Source organism: Phyllostomus hastatus, unplaced genomic scaffold, assembly GCF_019186645.2.
Source record: "Phyllostomus hastatus isolate PE091 unplaced genomic scaffold, TTU_PhHast_1.1 phas_scaffold_78, whole genome shotgun sequence".
Taxonomy (NCBI): Eukaryota; Metazoa; Chordata; class Mammalia; order Chiroptera; family Phyllostomidae; genus Phyllostomus; species Phyllostomus hastatus.
This window is the reverse complement of record NW_025334041.1, coordinates 108926701-108948640: the sequence shown is the minus strand read 5'-3', so window position 1 is coordinate 108948640 and position 21940 is coordinate 108926701.

Below are 21940 nucleotides of genomic sequence, written 5' to 3'. Positions count from 1 at the left end.
GCCTTAGGTCACTGGGGCTCAGAGTGGAAATCAGAGACTGTGTAGGTAAGGAACAATACTCAACACCTGCCTCTTGTCAAACGTTGTACCAGACACATATCCCCTAGAAGGCCTCATTTAATTCTTAATGTCAACCTGTGAGGTAGAGATAAAGGCTTAGAGAGCAGACACTGCCCAAGGTTGCAGAGCAGGTGAGAAGCAGAGCTGGGGTTTGAAGCCACTTCTGTGGAACACCAAGCCTTCTGGGTCCTCCCTGCCAGGCAGAGCGATGCCGAGCTAGGAATGCATGTGGGGGTTTAGTCACACAGATTTGTCAGTGAGAAAAAGATTGCAAGTGTGGATGACATCAAGGAGGTTCTTCCATGAGCTATCATTTACAGTCTCTCTTTTGGAAAAGAAAATTTTTTTCTAAAAGGAAAAGTATAATTAGAGACCATCCATGCTGTCTCCATGGAGCCTGCCCCACCTCCCCACCCTCCGCCACCCTGTCTGAGACAGAATGGAATGGAAGCTACCATCACGTCTGGAGTGAAGGATGCTGGGATGTCCGCCAGCCACCCAGGCTCTCCCATAATCGCATTGCATTTAGTGGCTTTTTTCTAATGTTTTATGGATGTATAATTTACATAGGGAAAGTGCAAAATTTGTTAAGTATGTGGCTTGATGAATTTTCACAAATCAAACACACCCACATAACCCAACATCAAGAAACAGAACATTCCCAGCATCCCAGAAACTTCTGTTCTGTTCTCTGTGAAAGATTATCCCACCCTGCCTCCCAAGGGCTGACTTCCACCACCGCTGATTAGTTTTACCTGTTTTAAAACTTTATGGCACTGGCTGGTATGGCTTGGTGGGTTTAGTGCCAGCCTTCAAACAGAAAGGTCGCTGGTTCAATTCCAGGTCAGGGCACGTGCCTGGGTTGGGGGCCAGGTCCCCTGCTGGGGGCATGTGGGAAGCAGCCAGTTGATGTTTGTCTCGCCCATTGATGTTTCTCTCCCTTCCCCCGCCTCTAAAAATAAATAAATAAAATATATTTTTAAAACTTTATGTCAATTGGAATCAAACAGTATGTGCTCTTGTGTCTGGCCTTCTTGTTCCATGTTATGCTGTGAGCCATCTGTATTATTCCATGTACACAGCTGCAGTGCTTCACTCACGTCGCTGTATAGTATTCCTTAGTAGCAATATTCCACAAGTTACCTATTCTGGATATTTGAGTAGTTTCTAATCACTTAAAGGTTTTTCATGCCTTATCATATTCAGTGGCTAAATGGCAGGCTCTCTAAAACATTGTAAAAAGTAAAGTTGTGTTTCCTTAAATCCACCATTACTGATGGATTTTTTAAAAAAACAAGGACGGCAAAGATTTCTCTGAAATTAAAGCATCATAATCAATTTGTGTGATATTTACACCTCCCATTGGAGGCCTAGAGAAATAATAACTTAAAAAGCCACTAGAAATAGATCCACGGATGAATTCTCCAAGCATCCCACAGAACCCTCTCTCAGAACCAATTACACTTGCAAGAAAATGTTGAGCTTTCATGGCAACAAATTTTTTGCTGACAGAGCACGATAACAAAAAAGCTTTGCCTAAAATGTCCCTCGTGCAAAAGAAGGGCTGGGAAGACCCTTTCAGCTGGCAAATGCTTGTCATTTTTTCCAAAAAACTATGGGAGACACAAATGTAACTTAGTAATTCACCTTGCTATGAGTTTCTCCATGAACTTTTCAGTTGCCATAAATTAAAGCACTTATGTTACTGAAAAGGCCTGAGGACTCCCTCACTCAGCCCAGAAGTATTGCTGAGATTTTAATGGTTACCCCAGACGGTTTTTTACATGGACTTGGCACGACAGGGGCTAACAGTTGGCACTGCTATCATCCCTCAGCAGATGTTGGAAGCAATGAGGAGAAGTGGGAGACCAGGCTGGGCCCTCTGTCAAGGCTCAGGTTACATACCTGAGAGGAAGAAGAGCTTGAATTCGCTTTCCTGGGACTATGGACCGATTTCTACACGTTTAAAAGAAAAGCAAAGTGTTCAAACACATGTTAAACTTCTGTAAGTTAGTTGTTTAGGTAAAACTACGGTTTTTCCCCCTTGTTTAAATTAATGTGCTCTTTCAAGGGTAAATTCCGTCTTCTGAAAGCTTACCACAGAAGGGCCTAAGCTACTTTTTAATTTTCTCTGTTTAATTAAAAACAATATCCAAGATGTTCCCACTGGGAAAAACTGGCTGAAAGACTCATGAGTCCCTACACATTTTTCTGCAACTTCCTGTGAATCTATAATTGTTTCAAAATTTTAAAGTTTAAGATAATAGCAACATTAAAACAGTAAATAGCCCTGCTGGGTGGAAGTTCATACATTAACATGGGATTTAACCTTGCTCCAGGCGCCATCCGAGTGCTCAGATGGCATTCTGAAGACATCGAAGCTGGAAAACCTTTCCTTTTCACAAGTTTGTTATCATTCCAGAGGGCAATATAGAAATATAACCTCCAAAAATGACTCCAAATTACAGACATTTGCAGCCATTCAAGACTTAGAGTTTATAAAAACGTCTACTTTCCTCCCATTTGGAACTTTGGGTGGGGGGATAAAAGCCTTTTGGAAACTTTTCTCCCCAAGAATGATTACACTGAACAGCCCGGCCTTGTTCTACATTCTGTGTGCATTTCTGGTTCCATTTACATCGGGGAACAGATTTTTTTTCTCTTCCATAACTGCATTTAAAAGACAAGTGTGGAGTTGGGTTAACAATTGTTCATTTAGACAATCCCGGTTTGCGATTGACAAGAATAAACATTTCTAAATATTAAAAATTTGCTAAACATTGCCAGAAATAATATTATCTTTCTGTTTGGGGACCACTAGCAAGGTACTGCGTATAGAGCCCTCAGAGTCCCCAAGTCAGAGTCCCCGAGGCGGCGCCTCCACTTCAGCCCCTCAACAGAGCCCCATTTATGCGCCGGGCACTGTAGAGCAGCAATTGCATTGAAAGACCATGTTCAAGTTCTTGTCTATGCCTTTGAGAACAACAATCAGATGTTCTTCTACAGCAGCAGACTCAGATTAGCAAAATGTGCAGGAGCTTCTATGGAAACAAGAGTTGCAATTTATTACCGTACGTTAACATGGGATTGACCCTCACTCCCTGCCCAGAATACTAAATCCCCCACTAAAACTACCTGCTAGGCCTGAAAGTGCAGGGAAGTGGGTCAGAGCTGAGGACCTGAGAGCCTGTGTTCGAATTGCAGCTCTCTCACTATGTGACCTTGGGCAAATTAACTTCCCTGTGCCTCCACTCTATCATCTGTAATATCTGGATAATCATAGTAACATATATTCATTGGTTATCATGAAGGTTAAATGAGATAATGCATGTAAAGGGTTTAGAAGAATGTTCTCTATTAAAGTGCTTAGAAAGTGTTCTCTATTATTATTAAGTTGATTTATTCGCCAGAGGGCTGTTTGGTGCACCCAGAATCATAACAAAGGGCAGTTGAGGCAATGATTACCCTTTAGTTTAGAAGATTTCAGTGACATATTCCTTCCCCACCCCAAACCCTGAAACAATGGCCACCCTCTGGTCATTAGGCTACTCATGCCCTTCGCAGCCTACGTTTCCCTGCTCTGGGCCAGGCTGGACATGTCTTGCTTCTCTAAACCCCTTTTTCTATGTGAACCTCCTCTTGTCTGCTGCCCCATCTTTTCCTTCTGTTTAAAGAGCAGTGTGATTGTTCTTTCCACAGTCCTAGTAGATATATCCACCCTACCCCCACCCTGACGGGTGTTGACTCAATTAGAACCACTCTCCAAGCTCCGCCTGGGCCGCCCAAGGTCAGAGCCCATGTGCAGAAATCATATTACCTTCTCTATGAATCACAACCCATCATTTCTTATTGGTGTCAGCAAGATTTAAATCTTTGAATAAGAGCTACGCATGCATTTTATACTTGTATAGTTCCTGCCTTGTTATTTGTGAGCATGATTAAGTTTAAGGCACATGTGATTTTATTTTAGCTGCCATTGCTTTCTTTGCCTCTCACAATAGAAACTATAAATGTTTGTGTATTTTTTTTAATGTGACAGGTTAACATGCTGAGGTGGCCTGCATCAACTCCTTCGATCTCAGATTGCTTGCTGAAAGCTGGCTTCTTCCTTCCTGGGCATCGTATCTTCAGATAGCTGGCTTTGGAAATCTGGCCCTGGGACATAACTATCGATTTGACATTTTCCCTCCAAATGGCAAGAGCACCTTACACGCAATCTATCTCAGGCTAAAGTCATAATCTTACCCCCCAAAGCTAGGCCTTCTGCCAAGGTGTCTCATCTGAACGGTAGCACCTCCAGCTTCAGTGGCTATAGAGCAAAGGCCTGGAGAAGGGGAGAGTGAGGCAAGACTGGGACCTAGAGTTCATACCGGACACCTTCTTTCCCTGCCCAGGCGCATGAAACCCATCTCCCAGATTTAGTTCCTGAACATCCCCAGACTCCATCCCCTCCTCTCTGTCTCAACCCTGGTCAAAGCCATTCTTGTTTCTGAGCAAGACTGTCGCAGCGGCCTCCTGACTGCATGCCCTGTGTCCCTTCCTGAGGCTCCATTCTCTCACTGCCCACCACTGATGAAGGAGGCATGTTCTGTTTTCCAGATTGTCTGGCTATGCTTTCCAACCTTGGTGCACATCAAGTCACCAGGCATCCTTGTTAAAATGCAGCATCCACCTGGGAGGATTCTAATTCATTTGGTTTTGAGTGGGATTCCAGAATCTGTATACGTAACATACACCCCAAAATGATTGTGATGCAGCTAGTCTGTAAATTAGTATGTGGGGAATTACCGGCTATAGCTCACCAGGACCATACCTGACCCACTTTAGAACTGGCTAAACAGGTTTCCTAAATGAATCAGAAATGAGCACCCATCTGACAAGTTATTTATTCAGCCCCCACTACGTGCCAGGCTGTTCGAGCAGTAGGGATAGAGTAGTGGATCACCTGGACAAAAATCCCTCTTTTCATGGAGCTTATGGCCCCGTAGTAGGAGATTAATAAAGCAAAAACTAAAATAAAATACATGAACTGTTAGATGGCAATAAGTGCTATGGAGAAAAATAAAACAAGTTGTAGGTGGGAAATGGAAGCACAGAGGAGGGAGGGTCAGGTTGCCATTCAGAACAGGATGGTCAGGGAAGGACTCGCTGGGAAAGTGGCTACTGAGTAAAGACTCGAGTAAGGGGAGAGTGAGCCACTCAGAATACTGGAGAAAGGGCTTCAAGACAAACTCCAGAAGGAGCAAGCACACTTTGCTTTTCTAGCACACTCTCCATGAGAAAGATGTTCTCTGCAGATCCCATGTTCATACGCCTAGTCCTCCGTTCCAAACTGGAGAAGGCATTCCCAGTAAAAGGCAGTATTTCCCTCCTCTGCGTCACTGTTCAAATATTCCATCTGCCTGAAAAGCTGCTCTGGACTGGTCCCCTCAGTGCGGAAAGTTTACTCACTCAGCTCTTCCGTGCTCCACTGTGTCTGGACCTCCCCTGCCCCCACACCTAATCTGTTGGTTCACATGTTCGTCTCCTCCATCCACAAGACCAGACTTCAGGCTGTCTTTATCTATTATGGTGTCCTTTAGTGCACAGCAAAGTATCGGGCCAGAGTAGCTTCTTGATAAGTGTTAAGTGTAGAAAGGAAAGAGGGAGGACGGGAGGGAGGAAGGAAGACCTAACTTTGTGGTAAATGCCGGGATAGGTGGTACCTTGTGGTGAATCGGCAAACCAGGACCCCTGCCAACCAGTCCTGTGGAGAGCCACACCCTCCTTCTCCTACCACCTTCAGTAGTCTCTCTAGGATTGCCTTCCGGAGCAGGTGAGTGATCATGAGATTTGGAAATAATAATAATAGCTGTCACCTGTCAGATGTACGCTACGTGCCAGGCACGACACTAAGTCCTTTACATGCATTACTACATTATCCATTATCTCGCTTAATCCTCACAACAGCTCTGTGATGTACAATAGATACAGTTATTACCCCTATTTTAAAAATAAGGTGTCCGGTGTCTTGCCCACAGTTTCCCAGCTGGTGAGTGATGGAGCGAGGATTCAAATCCAGGGAGTGTGACACCAGAGCCCAGATGTTTAATTTCTGTTTCTACTTTTTTTTTAATTGTAGGGATTTTATTTTATGTTTTCTCTCTTTTTGTTGTTATTCAAGTACAGTTGTCTCCATTTCCCCACCACCACTCTCAATCCTACCCCCCTTTGGCTTTGTCCAAATGTGTCCTTTATACACGTGTGTCTGAGTCAACCGAGCAGTAATTACAAGAGGACCCAAGTTTGGAGTCCAGAAGCTGGGGACAGCAAGTGAAAAACAGAGGACTGGAAGGACAGTCTGGGGGAAAAGAGGGACCTGCTTTTGAAGACCGAGGGAAGGTCAGAGGTCCAGGGCTTCAGAACCTTCACAGTTCTCGAAGGAGCTCTGCCCAGAGCAAAGGAAATGAGGCTGAGGATCCTCTGAAGGAATCTGAGGAGGGTATCTGGGCTGGAAACAGGGTCTCAGAAATCAGAGGGTTCTGAGGGAGACGTGTCTCCTGAGTTGGCCACGAATGGACCGAAAGCTGCTTGGCCCCCTGGGGCTGCGCACTGGTCAGGCCGCCTCATCACCCAGTTCCATGGTCAACAATCACGGTGGGCTACACGAGGGGCTTTTTTCTACTGGGTGAGCAGGACGGAGAGGAAGCGTATTCAGTCCCTGTGTCCACAGGACTCTTACCCATCCCACAGAGCAGCGGCTCACTGTCCCATGTGCTCCTCACCCCAAGAACTTCCCTTCCATTGGATTTTTCCACCACCTGAAGAACAAAATTTTACTACAGGGCCTGGGTCAAAGGATAAAATACACACCAAAAAAAAAAAAAAAAAAGGTGAAATGGAGAGAGGTGAGGGGTCTCACTTGAGCCCAGGCAGGGCCTCTAATTCTGGAAGCTCTGGAGAAACTTGACACCATGGCCAGGTCCTGAGCCAGGGCGGGGGAGGGAGTCAACCATCTTCCCGGAGCAGGAAGTGAGAGAGAGAGAGTGAGAGTGAGCTGGGGAAGCGCTCTTGTTTTCTTTGGCCTCTGCCAGCCCAGGGAAGGAGAGGGAGGGAGGCCAGAAGGAGGAGGATGGGGCTAGTGGAAAGATCCGGCCTTTGTGTCCTTCCCTCCCCCAGGAAGTGAGGGAGGGGGGGGAGGCCAGGCCCCAGTTTTTCCCCTGACTGCTCCCCGTGAGGTGTGCAAGGGGGTTGGGGCCACAGAATCCTGGAATCAGAGGCCATTCAGGTGAGAACGTGGGGTGTGGTGAGGAGTGGGAGGGCTGGAGGGAGGAGGACAGAGTGGTAACGTATTGGAGGGATGGGATGAGCCCCAAAGCATAACGCAAACGCTCCTGAAGGTGCTGCATTCTCTCTTGCTCTCCAAGCCACCCCCCAAAAGGCCTCAACCTCATGCACTGCTCCCTTCAGCAAACAGGTGGGGATCATCCCAGGAAAAACTCCAGGTGTAGGCAGGCCAGGGCACCCCCTCAGGAAGCCAGGCTTAGGGAGCCCCAGTGTGTCTCTGAGTTTATGCTGAGATGTAGTCAGATGCAGCCATTCCTACTCCGAAGAAAAAGGCTTCCTTAAGAGCAACTCCATCCCTAATCCTAATTCTTCCAGCAACTTCCATCCCACATGTCAGCCTAACCCCACAATCCATCCCTCATGGGAACCCCAAACCAGTCTCAACCCAAATTCAAAACTGCTGAATTTAACCCCACACCTTTAATTAATCTCACGCAAAACCTTACTGTAGCTCCGCCCAGACTCACCCTGATCCGTGTAAATCGTAAGCTGGACTGCCCAGAGGTGTCTGTGGTGGGGTGGGAATTAACAGTCACAGCTGACATGCATCGAGCATTTAGGAGGTGTGAGGCCCTGTAATGGCCTTTTTCCACTTATGACTGTATGAACTCATACCAATGAGTTAGGCATTACTATTACTACCATCTTACAGAGGAGAAAACCAGGCTCAGAAAGATTGGGTTAATTACTCCGGTGAAGTGCCCCCAGCGCTGGATGTGACTGGTGGAGTCACTGTTCCCCATCAGCAACATCGCACAGAGTGACTGTGGGGAATGTGTGGCTGCTCCAGAAGTCAAACGACCCAGATGGGGTCTCCGCTCAGGTATTCAGTAAGAGATGTCTCTGAGGTCTCAGAGCCTAGAAACCCACTGCAGAGTGACACAAGAATCGCAGTCCAGGGAGGAGAGGATCTGATCCAGGAAAACCACCCCAGACCTTGTTAATTCTCGGCTCCACAGGACCCCTGCAGACCCCACCACCACAGACCCCGCCCCACTGCTTTGGGAGCATTCCTCCCAATCAGCCTACTCTAATTTGAGCTCAGTTAATATTCTGATTCCTCCCAGGGAATGCACCCAGAGCCTTCCATAACCAAGTGAGGGGAGTCTTCAGTCAGGACAGTGATGATGGCCTAAGCTCAGTGATTTATCACGCACACACTAAGAGATGGGCCTGTTCATGCACTCACACAACACCCTGTTCAGGACCTCTCCAGTTTCTTTTCTCTGCCCCAAACCACATGTTTTCTCCAGTCTAGTGAAGGAAGCTTGATGAGTATAGTTCATTCTACAGGATCTCACTTGGGGGAACACTGACGTACAAAGTTCCCAGAACATCAGCAGGTCTGGCCAGACCAAAGGGAAGGTACCAGCTCTTTGAAGTTCTTCCTCTATTCCTTCCTGGATTAGGTATTCTGTCAGGGTTTCTATGGCCAAGTGTCTGTCCAACCATGAAGGACCACATCAAGAAATGCTGTCCCTGGCTGGTGTGCCTCAGTGGATTGAGCACCAGCCTGAGAACAAAAGGGTCGCTGGTTCAATTCCCAGTCAGGGCACACGCCTGGGTAGTGGGCCAGGCTCCCCGTAGGGGGTGCTCGAGAGGCAACCGCACATTGATGTTACTCCCATCTCTTACTCCCTTTCCCTCTCTCTAAAAATAAGTAAGTAAAATCATTTTAAAAATAAAAGAAAGAAAGAAATGCTCAGTGCACGTCACCTCTACCACCACCATTCTCCAACAGTCTCCAGAAGGTGACCCAGACAGGGAACTCTGGCCACAAAGATACCTGGTCAGATATCAGCTAGGAGACCCAGTCTACGGCCCAAGGTGCTTTGGCTTAAAGGCCAGAAAAGTCTTCTCATGGATACTTTGAGCCTATAAGCAAAGAGCGTCTTGGCCACACAACCCTGGCTCCTAGTGTTTGTCGCATGTTGACATCACCCGGTGCTTTTCCAAACCAGTCCAGGGACTCCTGAAATAGCCCAAGGTGACTTGCTGAAGCCACCTGTGCCCAGCCCTATCTTATTCTCCCTTCTCCCATCCCCCATACTTACCTCTCTCTCCTATGCAACGTGAGTGTTCTTTCTCTTCTGCCGCCATCCCCATTTGTCATTTGGGAGCTATAACCTGGAGTTAGTAACACTAATAAGTATAATTAGCTTCTGGAGGAGGAGGGCCACGTGGCATAGGCGAGGTAGGACTGGGAAAGGGAGAGGGCACGGGGAGGGAGGTATGAGGCTCTGCCAGCGTCATCCCAGCTGGAGCCACAGAGCTAGTATCCATGCCTGCGGAGAGGCAGGAGCCCATGCCCAGATGGCAGTGAAGCCCATCACGGCAGCTCCTCTGGACTGGGTGAAATGGGTCCTCCCCAACCCTCTCCGGAAAACTGTCAGCTCCTGGGGCTGGGAACCCTCCACCTGCAGACCCCCTCCTGATTCCACAGATGCAGATAAAAGTTGGAATAGAAATAACCAGCACTGAGAGGAGCAAGTGCAGATGTGGCCATGAGAGCCCCAGATGTGGTTTGGCCATGGCCGCCGCCAGGCTGCTGGGGCTGCAAACAGGAATGTAGACCCAGATGGGGCTGGGGCTGGGGGACAAGGTGGGAGCACCATGCACAGAGCTGCTTTCTGGGCTCCAGGAGGGGTGCAGCTCTGAGGAGGAGGGAGATCTAGCGTGTGACTTCATGAAAAGTGAAGTCACACACTTCCTCAGCCTGGTCCTGGGGAAGATAGATTCCTGCAAATGCCCCCAGCCTAATTCCCCTCATTCTGCACTCTCCACCAACTCTGGCTGCCCTTCCCTACCTGCGCCTCCAACCACAGCATGAGCTTCATTGGGACTCTTCTTTGCAGGTGGCCCAGGGGTGTTCCTTGGGCACCTCCTGCCGCAGATGGGAGGGCAACAATGCTGCCTCTGCCTCTGGGAAACAGAGGGAAACGTCAGTGTCAGCCCGGCAGGTCAGCCTCTGTCCTAAGCCCCACTAATACCCAGCATTCAAGGCCCCATAAAGATGAAGGGCTCTGCAGCCTTGCTCAGGGGCCCCTGCACATAAACACCCCCAATGATAAAGCTCCCTGCACCATCCCTCGTGAGGCCCATTTATTTCCCACTTTGTTTTGAATTTTCATCTTGGGAGAAGTTTGCAAACCGCTAACAGCAACTTTCCAGAAATTGCAGAATATAATCAGTGGACTCTCAGCCTGGCCATTCACTTTCAGACAGAGCACCCCCAGGCCGCCACCTACCAAGGAGTGGAGGAGGCAGGAGGCCGAAGGTGGTCAGCAGTCTGGCTGGGACAAGCCCATGGAGGCCTCCCTTGCCTAGCCCTCCGCCCCTGGGTGAGCTTGGCCTACACCCCAGACAGCCCCCATCCCTGTCCTGTTTGTGAGAATAAGAAGACCAGCCCACACTCAGTTATTCTAGGAGGATTAGCTAGCTCAACACAGAACACCTCTCCTGGACAGGAAGTTTTACTTTAAATACACCCTGAACTCCACCCACTGCAGAATCAGCCATTGCCTTTGGTAATGGCCGAGGGACGGAGCGGTGAAAGAAGACAACTCTCTCTGTCCTCTCCTAAGGAGCTAGAGCCACAGCCCTGGGATCACCAAATCTTCCCCCACCCCCGCCACGACACCCTGCCCTGACCCCTGCAATTCTCTTTTGCAGAGGTCAGCTCCAGGATCTGGGTGGAAGTCCTGGGGCTGGGTTTCTCAGTGTCACCCTGTTCCTTCGATGGTCTCTGGGAGGGCCTACTGCCTTCACTACAGGAAACAAAACCTCTTTTAGAAAAATCCACCCCCTTCTTCCAATCTCCTCCAAAGAGCCAAACTAATACTTCCTGAAGGCCTACCATGTGCTTTAGCACGTCTGATTTCATCTTCACAGCCCTGCAAGTGTGGAAATACCATCATCCTCTTAAACATGAGGAAACAGCCCCAGACAGGACAAAGAAATTCTCCCGAGGCCACATAGCTAGTAGATGACAGGACGGGGCCAGCACTCGTGCCCAGTCTGTGCTTCCTCCACTGTGTCACCCTCTCCCCGAGAAGGTGGGAAGCTGGACACTGAATGGGCAGAGGAAAGTGACAGCAGAGATGCATGCAACAAGCCCTTCCCTTCGTCCCTCAGTCACGCTCCAGCTGTGACTCACCTGGCTGCCTTCTTGACAGGCAAGCGTCCTGTCTTCACACCTGGACTCATCTTCCCATGGCCCAGGCCCAGAGTTTCCAGCTGCCAAGCAAGGACGGGTGTACCTCAAGTCATATAATTCCACCTGGGATTATAGATCAATAAGGATTATCAGTGTCAGATGGCTTGCAATCAAGGCCAACTCCCAGGAAGAGGAGAGAACATGGCCAGTTTTTACGAAGGAATTCTTTATGCAGAAGGGAAAGAAAAGAAAGTCCAGAGCAGAGAAGGGACCGATCCATAGTTGGAGAAGTGGGCCCACCACTGTGGGGCAGGGTGGGTGGCGCCAGAAATGACACACTATGTGGGGTTCGGTGGCCGTCTACAGTTCTCCCAACCAGAGCTCAGGATCCTGGATCCTAGAGGGGGCTGCAGCAGCCCTCCTCCTGCGGTCTACTTCACATTCCTCACATTCTTTACGCTCAATTAAGAAGAAATAATCAGGGGAGCAAGCAAGGCCGCAGCAGGGCGGCCATGCCCCACGATGGCTGGCGGCATCACGTGTGCGGAAACAGCCCCCTGGGTCAAGCCAGACCATACCTGGGACCAAGGGACCTTGGGGGTATGAGGAAAGCAAGCAGGGTGGACAAGGGTGTTTCCTGGACAAGGGTGTCTCCTGGAGCTCCACAAAGACAAAACAGTGAGAAGGAAGCAGGGAGAGGGGGCTGGGATCTGGAAGGAAAAGGAGATGAGGAAGCAAGTCTAGAGCAGAGGCAAGGCGTATGGCCAGAAGACCTCAGCCATCCACTACTTAACCGAGTTACCGCTTTACCACGATCACAGCAGTGTCACCATCGCCATCCTCCAACATCATCAAATGCATTTCCAGACGCTCCTGGATGCTTAGAGCATACTTGCCTTTACCAGTTAGTGGAGCGAGCTGATTATGCCTGTCATGAGAATAGTACCTGCCTGTGATTTTCAAAATATCCCACCCACAGTCTGCAGGGGGATACTATTCTTGCCCCCAGTGGATCGTGCATGTCATTTCCTCCTCCTGGACACGGCAGGCCTGGCTAGCCACGCAAACCCCTACTCCCTCAAGCCTCTATCCATCCAAGGCTGCCTCCTCTCCTCCACTCCCACCCCCAGCCTCCGCCTTCACAAAAGCCTCCTCTGATACTCCCAGCAGACGGAGCCTCCTCTTGGCCACCCTGGTACATGTAACCAGGACAGATCTTACGCAGTTTTCTAATGTTAGGTGTGTATGTTTATATATCCACCAAAATGAATAATAACAATGAATGATTATTACTATTTATCAAGCATGTTCTACATGCTTGTTCTACATGCTTGATAAACAATATGCCTGGTACTGTGTCATCACTTGATAGATTTCCTCATTTAATCCTTTAATGTTCCTAGAGGTCATTATTATTATTAGCCCCAATTTACTCATGAGGAAATTGAGACTTGGAAAGGTTAAGTGACCTGTCCAAAGTGATCCAGCTGGCACATCAAGGAGGGGGAGTTTGAACACAGGATCATAAAATGCCAACACCTGTGCTATTAATCTAACACTGAGATGTTCATAGACAGGGTCTGTATTTAACCTTGCTGACCACTAACTATATGGCAAAGAACAGATGCTCCATATAGGATGGGTGGGTGGGTGGGTGGATGGGCAGATGGATGTGGGCTCCATAGAGGTTCAGCAGTGGAAGTAGGCCAAAGACTCTCTGCCCACCTTCCACATCAATGGACCAAACTTGTGAGATAATCTGTTAGAACAAAGACCTATTCTATGCTCTTTATTGGGTCAACTGTTAGGACACTCTCTGTGGCCACTTTGGAGCTTCAGTCTATGCCCTTATGTACACTCAGTCTGTGGCCAGAGGTAGTGGCCAACTTATGATGAGGGTGGGAATCAATCTGGGCCTAGTGGAGAGGATCAGTCTATGGCCAGCCTATGTCGAAGGAAGAGATCACCTCTCTGCCAAGCTGACTCAAAGCCAAATAGAGAATAGACAGTTCTTAAGCCAGAGCACCTTGCCCCTGAGCACTTAAATGTAGAGAGGTCAGTATGAGTAACTACAGTACAGGATGAATTGTCCTGGGAACAGGGTGAGGGGATGTCCCCAGTGAGCACCATGTCCTCTTTGTGAGTCCACAACAGTGTGTGTGGTGTGGCACACGTGTGTGTGGGCTATGTGTGGTGGGACAACAGGGGCTGGGTAGGGTGTGGGAGAGACAAGCACACACCTGTAATAACATTGGCTTCAGATGCTAGGAGAGAAGAAATTCCCCCAACTGTTTTATCAGAGCCGAAGTTACCAAATTACATTGTTGTTTTAAATTTGAGCTTCTCTGCCTGCAAATGGGGGTTGAGAGGGAGAATCTCAGGTTCATGAGCTTAATGCTTGGCTGGGCCTGGAGCTCTGCCTCCCCACCCAACCAAGCTCCCAGAGCTCCCAGGCCCAAGGAACAAAAGTCTTCTCTCTCAGGGCTTTGAAGTGGAAACACTAACTGCTCCCTTTAATTAAAAAGAAACCCCCTTTTGTTCCTGCTTTATTACTGATGGAGGAAGACATGGGAAGAGGGGATTCTGAGGAACAGCTTTTGGGGAAGGAAAGGAGAGGACACAAAATCTCTCCGGAGAATAGAGCATCTCCACACTCTGGTCTGCACCAAACCAGACCTCTTTGTCCACCCAATCAACCAAGATTTTACGGGGCATACAGCCTTTGATTAGATGTCCAGGGAAGACAGAGGACAGAAGACAGTGTCCCAAGCCTCAAAAGTTTATAATCTAGGTAGAGAAAGCAGGGCAGGAGGAAAAGAAATGAATGACAATTGACACTAAATTAGTACTACCAACAAAAGCTACAAGAATTTAGAGGAGCTAGTCCCATAGACAACCTCGTAAGAATATTTTGGGAGGGTATCTAGGGATTTGAGTTGAATGCTGCAGACTGGAGAGAATCGACAGAGAGTAAGAAGAGGACACTCCCTCTCCAAGCAGGTTAGTGGCCTTTGCAGAGGCACAGAAGTCAAGATGGGCACAGTTTCTTTGGAGGACAGCACAGAAGGAGGTCTGCTTGTAGAGGAGGGTGCGTGCAGGGGAACTACCGGGAACGGACCTGCCCAGAGCAGATGTAACAGGAGTCTGGAAGACTTCGAAAGCACACAGGGGAGAGTGCCCTTGATGAGACGCCTGGGAAGTCACTGGGCTTTCCTGCGCAGGCAAGTGACCTGATAAAAGATGGCTCTTGGGGAGATTAATCTGGCAGCTCTGTGCAGGAAGGCATGGAGGGGAGAGAGTCAAGACAGGGAGACCAGCTGGGGAGCTTCTGAGGAAACCCAGGTAGTGATGGCTTAGACTAAGGTGATGGCAGTGGGATCGGGAAAGAACAGGTGAGACTGGGATAGATTTCAAAGGAAGAAATAAAATATGTTGACAGAATAGATATAAGGGAATAAAAGAGTGGGAACGAAGATACTTCCAAGGTCTCCAGTGTGGGAGAGCAGGAGGGTGATGGAGCGGGGAAGAGAGTAGAAGCCCTCTACGCGAAGTGGAGAGCCAACAGACAAAGCTCCCTGAAACCATTCTTCTTCCCGTCAGAGCCCGAAGATGCCTTGAACCCAGTACTCAGAGGATTGCAACTCCAGGGCAAGAAAGCCCTGTTCCCTCAGACGGCGAACGCCGTGATGACTACTACTTTTGTGCAATCTTTGTTCAAGCACTTCAAAATGATTTTGTGCCTCAGCTGATCCTCAAAACCACAGCAGGTATCATCATCCCCATTTTCCAGATGAAGAAACTGAGGCCTAGAAAGACTGAATAACTTCCTGTAAGTCACACAACTAGTTAGGGGCAGAGCCGGGAGGAGAAACCTTCTGACTTTCAGCTCAGAACCCTTCCCAATGCCTGTTGGCAGCCCAGAGGAGGGGAGGGGAGGGTCCTGGAGCTACATGTGCCCTGAGTCACTGGGGCAAGGAATCTGGGCCTCAGAGAGAGGGTCCGCCCTGGACTTCAACAGCACCTCCAGCCTGCTCCTCACACTCATATAGGGCGTAAGTCGGGAGCCCAGGGCTGGAAACGCCAAGTCTAATCAGACCTCACAAGCCCACAGATGGTTTGAATCAACGTGCTACCTTGATAGGAATAATGAGGAGTCCTGAAGACAGTCTTATGCCAGCTCCATCCGTCTGGTCAGAGAACCACATCTTCCACAAGCATTTCCCCATCCGGGGTCTCGCCACCCGCTGAGCTGGGCAAATCCTTCATGAGGAAGTCCCCTGGTCCCACATCACACCAGCTCCCCGGCCGCCACCAGGAGAACCACCCACAGGTTTCCAAAAATCTTGGCCTCAGGTTCTGATTTGACTTCTTAGGCCTTTCTCGAGGCTGAAAACGGTTCCTAGGGAGAAGCAGGTGACCACGGGTCAAAGGCCAGGTCGGGGATTGGGAGCCAATGTGGTGGGGTGAGTGGGCCTGGGTCCCACCAAACAGAGATCTGGACAAATGCCCCTCCCCCAACTTCCTGGCAGAGTAAGTATTCCCAATGTTCATTGTTTCATTCATTTCCACATGACAAATGTCATCATGACATTTCCTTTGAAGGGGCACCTGACCTAGGGCACCCAAATCTCACAAGGGCTGGGGTTAATCAATCTGAGGTTACGGAGCCCCAAGAACACAACCAGACCTATGGTTCAGAAAAGCCTCGCCTCTATCTGGGGGAGCCCCGTACAGAGAGGCTCCAGAATGGCAGCAATGGCCTTTCCTCAGGAAAATCTCAGGCTTAGGATCTCAGCCCGCCCCCCGCCCCCAAGGTAGTTTTGTGGGCAGGGACCTGCTTTAATAAAAATTTAGCCTGGCCACCCCTTTGCCTAGCAAAGCTTAATTTGAAGCTTAAAAAACAATGAAGTTAATTTTTAAAAACCTTTCATTGAGTTCCATGAGACCCCTATTAATTTTATTGTTTCAATAAAGCATTTATTTAATTGTCTCCAGAAGGGCCCTGTTAAATGCACAGATGTTACCTGAGTCAGCAGGGAGGGAGCTGGGAGCCTTTCTTTTTTTTTTTTTTCCCCTCTCCCGTTTGCACATTAGCAGCATTCTGTTATTGGATTAACTGATTGTCACCTTTAAAGTCACAAAATAGAGCCCCGAGGGAATGAGACACAAGACAGGTGAATTCTGGGGAGCAGTTCAGGTCACAGTTGCGGGGAGCAGGAAGCCACACTCTAAAGAGGCTAGGTTTGGTTAAGAGGAAGAAAAGGATTTTTTCCACCCCCCCGCTGATGAGAAGACATTTGTTATTTAGCCTCTGGCACAAAGCTGATATTCCTGAAAAACCTCAGAGGGCAAGCGCATTACTAGATGTATGTTGTCCCATCCATAGGAGGGGATGGGCTCGAGTTGGCAGGGATGGAAGGTCCTATCTAGTCCTTCCACAGTCACCTACTGAGTACCTCCTGTATGCTGCCACTGCTTGGAGCTTGAAGTATACAGCAGTGAACAAAACAAAGACCCTGCCCTCACAGTGCTTGCATTGTAACGAGAGAAGGCTAACAACAAAAAAGTAAAAATAGCCCTGGCTCGTGTGGCTCAGTGGACTGAGTGCTGGCCTGTGAACCAAAGGGTCGCCAGTTCAATCCCTAGTCAGGGCACATGCCTGAGCTGCAGGCCAGGTCCCCAATGAGGGGCACACAATAGGCAATTTCACATTGATGTTTCTCTCCATCTCTTTCTCCCTCCTTTCCCCTCTCTAAAAGTAAATAAAATCTTTTTAAGAAAGTAAAAATATAACTGACATATGAAGATCACACCAGACAATTAGTGCTCTGAGGACAAAGCAGAGCAATGTGGTAGAGGGTAGGCAGAGGAGGCCTGTCTGATGAGATGACACTGAGCCAAGACTTGAAAATACAGAGAGGGAGCCAGTGACACGTGCAAAGAACCTGGGGCTGAGTTTTGAGAGGAGCATTATCAAATGACTGAATAATCAGAGGAGCATGATCTGGGGAGAGGCCTAGGGGACCCTCTTACATCAGGAATATTTCGAGAACTACCTTGGGATAGAGAGTCCACCATTTATCTTTCTGTCTCTGGTTACGTGCTTGGTGTCTAGCACAGGTGATGAACAACAATGGGATTGAAAGGGGGGAAAGGAAAGAAGGGAAAACGAAGATTGAATGCTTGACAGGAACTTCATTTAGTCAAATTATTTTTTAATTCAACGACCAATTAAAACAGAGAAAGAGGCAGGTGGGGGAAGCTCAGTCTATTATATGCCAGGTCACTCTTCACTGAGCTAAGGGAGGCCTTGGTGGAAGGAGGGTATGAGGGATACACATCTAGATTCATCTAGGAAATCAAAATGTAATTGGAGAAACAGTAATAGTGATTGCTCCTAAAATTGTCATGGGTTCTGATTCAGAGCTTACAAAATGCTTGTGCATACATTTATTCTTTCTAACAACCTTGTGAAATAGAAAATAACAATATTAGTCAATATTAACTAGCTGCTTATAGGCCTTGGCACTGTGCTAGGTTGTGGGGATATATAGGGAGCTGAAATCAAACAAGGCCTTGCTTTCACAGAGTATATAGTCCCGAGTAGACAGACTTCAACCAAATGACACAATGAGAGAAATTACAGCCACAGTGAGTATGGCAATGGATAGGTACATAGGACTGCAAGAACCCCTACTAGGAGTGGCTTCCTAGTAGGACGTTTCTTAGGAACTGAGCTCTAGAATGAATGGGATCACTAGGCAAAGAGAGGAGGCAAGGGTGTTCCAAGCAGAGGGAAGAGTAATTGGAGGGGGTGGTTGGAGAGCAAGGTGCAAATGAGGAGCAGGGGAGGGTAAGCGGGTCTAAAGCAGAGAAAGGGCGGCAGGGCACAGTTAAGGGGAAGTGGGAGAGGCAAACAGGTTATAGTATGTGGGGCCTCGGAGAACATGGAAGCCAGAAGCCAACGAAGACTTTATCTTCAAACACTTAAACATCTGTCTTGAGGAAAATGGAGTAACTTTGCTACAATCAACTAATGTGCTGGCTACTTGTGGGAAAGTGTGCTTGCCTATCACAAGGGCGGGGGATGAGGGCAAATGGGTTATTTGAAGGTCAGGGAGGAGTCCTACTTTGGTCGGGAGATTAGGCAGTATCAATGACTTCCACTTTGTCATCTTCAAGGATCCTGTTTATTCACCCTGCTGCCGCACAACCCCTAGATTCTTTAAAGAGTCTGCCTACCAGGGCATATTGATATAACATAATCCCTCCCCCATTTTTATTAAAAAATAATCAACGTCATTCATCAGCACAGGAGACCCAGTGCATGATGTCATTCTGGCCACAAGCAAAGAAAGTTAATGTCTTTCTTGATTGGGCAAACTAATCAAGAAATCTGTACCATTTCCTATAGGCTTTCTGAAATATTGACATAGCTTTCCGCCCTCCCCGTCTCATTGGACATCTTAGGGCTCCAGGCCGCAAACTGCTATCCTACGGTCAGGCCCAACATCTCCCCCAACCACGGGACTCTCTGAACCAGGAGGCACAATTTCCTTGAGTTCAGGCATTTGGAGAAGGAGCAATGGGTGTGAACTAAAGCAGCCAGGGAAGGCTTTCCCTGGGGAAAGGGGCAGGGCCAGCGGGGGGAGGGGAGTCTTGGGAAGGGCCTTGAATGATGGGCAAGGCAAGTGAGGAAAGGGTGTGGTCACGAAGGAGTAGAAGAGCATGTTCTAAGCTGGAGAAGCAAGCAGCCAGGCTGCAACAAAGAGTCAGGAAGTGCTTGCGGATATGAGAGTGGAATGGGTGAGTTGTGACTGACTTCACATGCCAAGCTAAATTATCCTCCAAATGACGGGGAATCATCAAAGATTTTAAAACAGGAAAACGATGTGTTGGAAGCGATGTTCTTGGCAGATGAATCTGGTGCCCATACATGCTGTGAGGTGGGAGAAGCACACGGAGGGGACCCAATCAACAGACCAGATGTGAGAGCAAGAGCCTGGACTGGGAAGGACGGCAGGGAGGGAAGAAAGGAGCAAATCCAAGAGCCTGTTTTTTTAAAGCACGAGACTTGAATTTGAGTTTGGAAGCATCAAAGGGACTCTGAGGTATCTTGGAGCCTGCAGTAGAGAAATGAGACAGTTGCCCAGGGAAGCTCATGTGGGAAAGGAGAGGATGAATTCACGAGGCATCTTAGGGAGTCTTTATACAGTAAATCCTTCACAGTGGTTACCTCTGCAGGTGGGGTTGGAGGGGCAAGCAAGGTGGCTTTCCAATCTTATGATATGTAATCTCTTTTAATAGAGGGATTTTGTGTAATTTTTACTTCCTTTTTTTGTACTTTTTAGAATTTTTCAAATAATAATTTTAATTCCATGTAGACTCTCGGAGTCTCGTTAACCCTTTGTAAACCATTCCTCCTGATTTGTTCCCTCTCCCCCGCAGGGAAAGGAAAGGAAGGAATGATTTACAGACTGTGCTGGAGTCTCTGAAAAGCACTTCATAGGGGTTCAGTCTCTGTTCCCAAGTCTGTGGTTTTCCCTACAGCGGTGGTGGGGGTCTCCTCGATGTCTCTCTCTGGCTGTCTCTCTCCTTCTCTCCCTACTGCCCCATACCCCCACAGGGCCTGCCTCTGTCCTCAAAGACTCAAACATCAGACCCCCATCTTTGAAGCCAGACTGCAGTGCTGGGCCTGGAAAGACTGACCTTGGGATTTTTATAGCTGACATCAGCCCAGCCCATAAACTACGGCGGCAGGACAGACCACGAAAGAGCCCGAGCTCTGCTGTCGAAGGCGCCTGCGTCCAAATCCAGCTCTGCCACAGTTACCTAACCTCCCCATGTCAATTTTCTCATCTTGAAAATTGGAGATAATAATAGTATTTATCTGCTAGAAGTATTAAGTGGATTAAATGATGATGAAAGGCATTTAATAAGTGTGCTCTGTCATTAGTGTTATTAAGAACGATAAAATAATAAATCTATGACCAAACTTTGTTGCTTAGAGGCAAAAATAACCTTTAATACACTTCTATCTTGGTTCCCACTGGTGGCATTTCTTTGCATCTCTGTCTCTCCCTTTGACTGGACTTTTTTTTTTCCCCCTAAAACCAACAAAGAGCTGAGAGAAGAGCTGAATCAGGGCCTGAGTTGCTGCTTTCTGATTCTTGGTGGTCTATCCTGCCACTTACAATTTGTGTGACATTTGACAGATGCCTTAATCTCATGAGCCTCAATTCCTTCATCTATAAAACGGGTGTAATAATGCTGACCTTGTGCTCTGTGTCAAGAGGTTCGACAGTTTCTGGCACACAGCAGACTTTAGTACGTGATAGTTCTCCACCAGGGTTCCAGGCAGGGGCCCACTCTTTCCTGCTGGCCCCCAACCCCCAGATCCTGCATGATTTCCTGTGTGTTAGTGGGTCCCTGATGGTTTGGGGTGAGTCTTCCCCATTATCCCGTAAGCTCTGGAGGGCAGAGGCAAGGCTAAGGCCTCCTTAACTGAACGGAGCAGTCTTCCCCCTGGATGTGGCTCCAGGCCAGCCTCCCGGGGCAGCCAGGGAAGACGGAGAGAACTGTCAGCCCTCTGGAGGCCCAGAACCAGCTGCACAAGCTCAATAGTCCCTCTTTCTTCCCCTCTTCTCTGCACTTTCCAAACCAATGCTCTGAGGCTGCTCCAGAAGAATTGGTTCTTTCTATTTGACCATGGGCTAGAAAAAAAAGTTGCCCAGTTGACTCAGGGTGCATTTGGCTTGGTCAGAGAAGGTGTGATGTGTCAGATCCAATCACCCGGCCCCTATGCTCCTGGTCCCACCACTCTCCCATGCCAAGGCCTCTAGACAAAAGCAAAAGCCTCCTCTCCATCACCCCCTCTACTTGACTCCCCATCTGTCCAGGGGATCACAGGCCCTGGGGTGCAGCCCTCCCTGTTCTCTGTCCCCTCAGGGGTCTTCAGAACAGAGCCTCTATTCTGGGCTAGGTCCAATGCTCTAAACAGGTACCTCTTAGCCTTCTCTGTCAGGAAATACACCTCAGACAGCCAGGAAAGGGGGAGAAGAGCAGCTGTCACAGAGTATCTCTCTGGGCTGGTGGGTGAGGCTGAGCAGGAGGGAGGAGGGAGAAAGAGAGAGCCAGGCCCAGGGAGGGAAACGGAGAGAGAGAGAGAGAGACACTGGAGCACAGACCTAGAGGCCCAGACAGACAGACAGCTCAGCCCAGGCCCCGAGAGCTCTGGGAGCCCACAGAGCCTTCTGGTCCCTGGGGCCCTGGAGGGCCTCGCCCTCTGCCAGGGTCATGGAAGCAGAATGGCTCGTGTTCTCACCTTGAGACCCACGGAGAGGAACTAAGCTCTTTTCCAGAAACAGTGGCGAGAGCTCTCCTGAGCCAGGGCTTTGT